A 6,097-nucleotide genomic window follows, 5' to 3' on the forward strand; every position below is an offset into this window, starting at 1 on the left:
TGACAATTTGTCTAGCTTTAGGAAACCCAATGCCCTGAGTGAATTTGATATGGATAACCTCCTTTTCGATCCTCCATGTCTTGCAGTCACGAGACTTGGACGAATGTGGCTCGCTGCAATTCACACAAGACAGTTGGCGACTGCAGGTGTCATGTTCATGAGAATAGCCATTTTGACCGCATTTTGGGCAAATATGGTCACTTTTGTAGTTCCTTTCGTTGTGTCAAAATTTGAAACACTTGTAACATTGAAGAGGGTTGAGTATGTAGGTAGTAACTTTTGTACGTAGATAGCCAATGTTTATAAAAGAAGGGAGAAATGGAATGCCAAATGTTAGAATAATAGTGTTGGTGTAGATTTCTTTGCCTACCTTTTTTATGTTGATACGTCTAGCAGCTGTGACATGTTTAGCAGCAAGTTCTTGTACAATCTCCGTCTCTGATACCCCAGCAATATCAGGACATTGAATGACTCCGCTTGAGGAATTCAAAGTACATTTACATGGATGGTTGAAAAAGGATGTAATGCCAAGTAGATTTTTAGCGTGTGCTGCTCTGTCAACTTCAAGATCACCAGTACGTAACTTTTTTTGATTTTGGAACGTCAGCTATACTTTTTACAGTTTTCTTAATTGCAAACGGGAGGATACTTTGTCATTTTGAAGTTTTCGATATTTGATCGAATGAGAAGGAATCTTGGAAAAGCCATATATGATGTGAGAGGTCGATGAGAGTTTTCACCTTCCATGACGTCAGAATCCGTTTCGGTATGCAGTCGTTTCTTTTATTTTGATTTTCCATACTAAATTATTAAAATTCGTCACTCGCAACCCCCATCCGCCGCGTAGTCCAACAAGGGAACATATAAACAGAACGGCTATCCAGCTCATACATGGTAGGGATACGGTAGTGATTTACTCGGCCAGGTATTATGCAGTCTTTGTTTATATCATCAGCTATATTGCAAAAATGCAATAAGGGGATTCAAGGGATTGCTACTTTACCCAACCAACTGACTCTAAGCTACCGCCTTCCAGGAAATAGAAATAATTATTGCAATGAAGTATACAATAATTGGTGTGAACATATGAAATTTGTTGAAAGCAGTAAAACAGGACACTAGAAGGAAAGTACATTTGATGGTGTGTAACGTTAATTTCCCAAAATAATAGAAAATTGTGTAATGTAGAAATGAAATCATATAGATGCAGTTTTAGCATAAAGAATAAGAAGATGTACAATACAGAAGATGTAAAATACATGTACTTATTTTATTATGAAAATCAATCGGATTTAAGATGTCTTTTTTGTTGTTAAATCAAACAGATAGATTTCCCAGGTGCTAGATCTTCTTCTAGTTATTATAACAATGAGAAAGGTTTCTTTAGCATAAACAGATGGGTACAGAAATGAGCCAAAATTTACGACTTGTTTCTGCAAGACAATCTCGCTTATATATCAATTATTTCAAGCCCTCTATGTGACTATAACATAAATCACATTTTCCAAATACGTAGCTGGTTGGGAAAATAGGTGTTATGTGTAAACATGAACATTATTGATTCTGTTCAGGTTATAACATACTCACAATATTGAAATGTGAGTTCCAACTGTGAAATGTCTGTTGAGACATTTACTCATGTGGACACACTCCATTATTAATGTCATTTGAGATGTAATTGTAAATTGTAACCCAAGTGGCATTCAAACCGCTATCTCCAGACTGAGTGTCGGAAGCCTTAGATACTACACCACCACTCTCTGAATAAGTGATCGGTAATTTCACTTGAAATGTTGTAAAAGTTTCACTCGAAAAAAATCAGATGGGTAAGAAAGTATATGTTGTGCAAAATAGGAGTCCAAGAGTCCACTCATTCAGAAAGATTCGTGAAATATAAGAATAAGATTTTTGTTTTAGATTTAAAGATATTTTTCAACGACATACGATTATCATCATTAGAAAAACGGATGTGTATGCTTGATAATGTAGCATAGAAATATTTGTGTTCGGGTTTAACGTCTCTTTCTACATTTTTTTCAGTCATATAAAAGACGGTGTCTAATTGTAGCAGGGAGCACAATGCCAAACTTCTTAGTGCTACCTCTAAAGAATACTAGTATCACACTGTAGACACGTGACATGATACCACATCCAGTCACAATATGCTGATACTGGACTGTCCAGTCCTAGTGTTAACCTCTTAATGCTGAGCGCCATGCGAGGAAGATACTAGTACCATTGTTTACGTCGTATGTAAGTATGTGTGTGCGAGCGCGCGTGCGTGCGTGCGTATGAGCGTGCGTGCGTGTTAGGGTTAACCACTTTTGCAGCAAGTTTTCAGTCATATAAACGACGGTGTCTGCCTGTAGCAGTGAGCAAAATACCCAACTTTATAGTGCTGCCTCACTGGAATATAACGCCGAAGACACTAACATGATACCCCATCCAATCACATTATACTGACACCGGGTTGACCAGTCCCAGAACTATCTTCTTAATGCTGAGCACCAAGCGAGGAAGCCACATCATTTTTACGTCTTTGGTATGACTCGGCCAGGGATCGAACCCACGACCTCTCGCACTCGGAGCGGGCGCTCTACCACGAGGTTACCGAGGAGATTAGCATAGAAATGGTTTAACTGTTTCAGTTTTTTTTTTAAAGAAGCTCTGCTTATGCTTCACTAAAACATCTTATCGTTAGATATTAATCTAGATCTAGAAAATCCTCATGAAATGTATTTAACTTAGATAAATATATAAACGAACTTCACATTTGCTGCATGTTTTAGTCGGTTCGTAAGCTCACATGATCTTATGTTTTACTTGTGTGCTATCTAGTCGACTTTAAATAAATATTATCTTACTTCGTCTCTTGAACTTCCAGCTTTTCAGAGGCATGATATATCATGATATATGCATAATGTACATACTTTTAAAGAATATGATATAGATTTGATTAATAAGTTTGATGACGTCATAAATCGGTCCTTTCGCAGAATTCAGACTAGCGACATAACATAAAATGACCTTCAGACATTTTTTAACATATTGGTATATGTCGCCATTAATCTTTTGCCTCTCATCGATGTGTGTTCGAGCCTCACTCGAAGCGTTGAATTCTTCATGTGAAGAACCATCAAGCTGGCTTACGGAGGGTCGGTGGTTCTACCCAGGTGCCCGCTTGTGATGACAGAATGGACGGAGGGGCACCTGGGGTCCTCCTTCACCATCAAAGCTGAAAAGTCGCTATATGACCTATAATTGAGTCGGTGCGAAGATTATACTGATAACTGCAAATGATAATATTCTACCCTGTTTTAGTTTATACATTATTTATTTTAGGTCGATTGTGAAGGAAGTTCTACAACTTATATTAATCACTCTCGACACCTCATTCTTGGTGAAATCCATCGCCATGAGGGTATGAGAGAGGAGGCCAGTTTCCCTTTAAATGCTGAGCGCCAAGTTAGTCACTTAATGGTACAATTTTTTACGTCTTTGGTATGACGCGGCCGGGGATCGAACCCACGACCTCCCGCACTCGAAGCAGATGTTCTACTAAGTACTAGACTATTGCGCCGGTTCATACCTATTTTACTTCTACACACCGTCTGTATTATACTTGTGCACTGTACATGACCATGCATCGCCCTTGCAAAGCGTAAAAAGCCCGCTGCCTAGAACCTCGGTACGTGCGATGCATCCCCCATTTCGGTCGTTGTATTCGGGCTGCAAATTTCTATGCTATTTAATAATCATGTTTCATAACTGGATTTACTTAGCATAGAAACTGGATTCTTGGACTAGAACTTTGTGAATATATTCTGAACATTATTGTTTTGTGTATTACTAATTGGATTTAATCAAATTTTGATCAGAAACAATTGGATTAAATGACAATGGATAAATTTATAGTTAGAAAATATATTGTTGAACAGCTGGTGAGATTTCGCTCACCATTGCCTAACTCGATAATTGACAAATAAGTTTTGATCAGACTAAATGAACTGGGATTGTTAATGTATAGAGGAAAACGAGCAGGTTGCCCCAGGCTAATGGACACAAATAATGGTATTCGTTGAGATAATCTTGCAAAAATAACATTAGCTCCAACAATAGCTTTGAATGAAAAACGTAAAAGTAGATTAAAGACTGCAACTGTAAATACAGGATCATTACGTGGAAAGTCTACACAATTATTAACAGAACATGGACTTTTGTGTTATCAGTGGAACATGGCTTAGGACTGATGGTAATGATGTAAGGGGAAAACTAAAGCAGAATAGTTTTGAATTTGATGATGTCCCTCGTCCCGATCCAAATGGTGGGTGCTGGGCTAGCCTTGTTATATAAAACTTCTCATGAACATTAAATCCTATTTAGGAAATGGACTGTATACAGCTATTTATAGCCGATCCAATTTTCGAAAATGACCTGGCATATATATATATATATTTTTTTTTCTTTCTTAAGGCAATGTACTTAGTGCGTTAAAAAGCGTATACATAATCAATGTCTCATAACTACTTTTGCTTGTTGTCAATTATTTAAGTCATTTAACAAATGTTCTAAAATCTAGAAAGGGCAATATGGTCGCTTTTCAGAAATGAAAAATTATATATCCCATTTCATTTTCATTCAAAATTGATTGAATGATTTCAATACCAGTAACACTGTATTCTTAACAACACGAGTTATTAAGAAAATGTACTATTACCAAATAAATTTAATAAATACTCGCTGTATGACACTAACCGGGTTTTATGACTAACCATTATTTACGTCTTTACGAGATATGCGGCTTTTTATTTATTAGGAATTACATGTATAAGATACGAGATTTTAGAAGCTGTACCAGCTGAAATAAAAGGTAGTATCTGGTCAGTACTAGTCAATATCATAACATTTTGACCGCTTATAAGAAATACCTCCTTTAAAAATGTGAGAAACATGCACATACACTGTTCATTGATTTAATCACTTTTCTTAATTCACATCGATCGTGCACTAGACTAGCCACTAGACTGATAATAAATATATTTCCTCATTTTCCCCCTCCATTTCTTAAAGACAAAAGCTAGTCTATTTTAGAGATTTTAACAGAGGAATGATTGGGAAAAGGACATAGTCTGGCTCAGTTCACTACATTCAATCATAAAGATGTAAAAAGATATATCATAGTCTAGAAGCTAGTCAAGTCCTTCGTTTCTGTAGTATGATACACTACTGAATTACACCATTGTGCCTCTATTCTATACTGACGAGATAAGGAAACACCTCATCGAACGTTGGCATTATCATTTACATAGTTTAAATTTGTTGGGGATGTCAGAAATGTACGTGTACTCTGACCGACAAATACAGCCAACCGAAACTCGTGCTAGTTAAAATCATGTACCTGCTCAAGATTTCATCGTGTGTCAATCATGTGGTTTTATTCAGGTACATGAATTAGTCGACATACGACCATGCTTTCAAAGATTTTCTGACAATTAATCAGTTTTTGATAATGAAGAGGCTAAATTTTAAAGAGAGGACCCAAGTTTTGGCCATGCTCTAATGTGGGCGAACGCAAGAACAAGTTGCTAGACGTTTTAACGTCTTTCATTCGACAAGGCTGCGCCTCGTTCGACGTGTCAGAGACACGGAAACACTTGTCGATAGGCCTCCTTCTGGTAGACCGCGTTTCAGTACGGCAGGACAATTACATACATCAACGCCATCTGCGTGACAGATCTGTGATGGCTAAATCGAGGTCACGTTTAGTGGTAGGTAACCGTGGGCGGCCAATAAATCGACATACAGTGAGAAATCGGCTTAGGGAACGGGAAATTATCTGCCACAAGCCCTACCACGGTCTAGTTCTTACGCTACGTCATCGTGACCAACGTCTTATTGGGGTTCACAACCATCACGGTAAGCGTTGGCCCAACGTAGTATATAGTGATAAGTCAAGTTTGATAAACTTAATTATCAATATAAACATTTCGAAAATCTTCTTGGATCAAATTATCCGAATGCATGGATGTTGCGTTTTTAAAGTTCTTGAGTGTATAGCTTATTAACAATGCTATCGGATATGCTGACGCAAGGGATT

This window comes from Mercenaria mercenaria, chromosome 15, assembly GCF_021730395.1.
Source record: "Mercenaria mercenaria strain notata chromosome 15, MADL_Memer_1, whole genome shotgun sequence".
NCBI classification, from domain to species: Eukaryota; Metazoa; Mollusca; class Bivalvia; order Venerida; family Veneridae; genus Mercenaria; species Mercenaria mercenaria.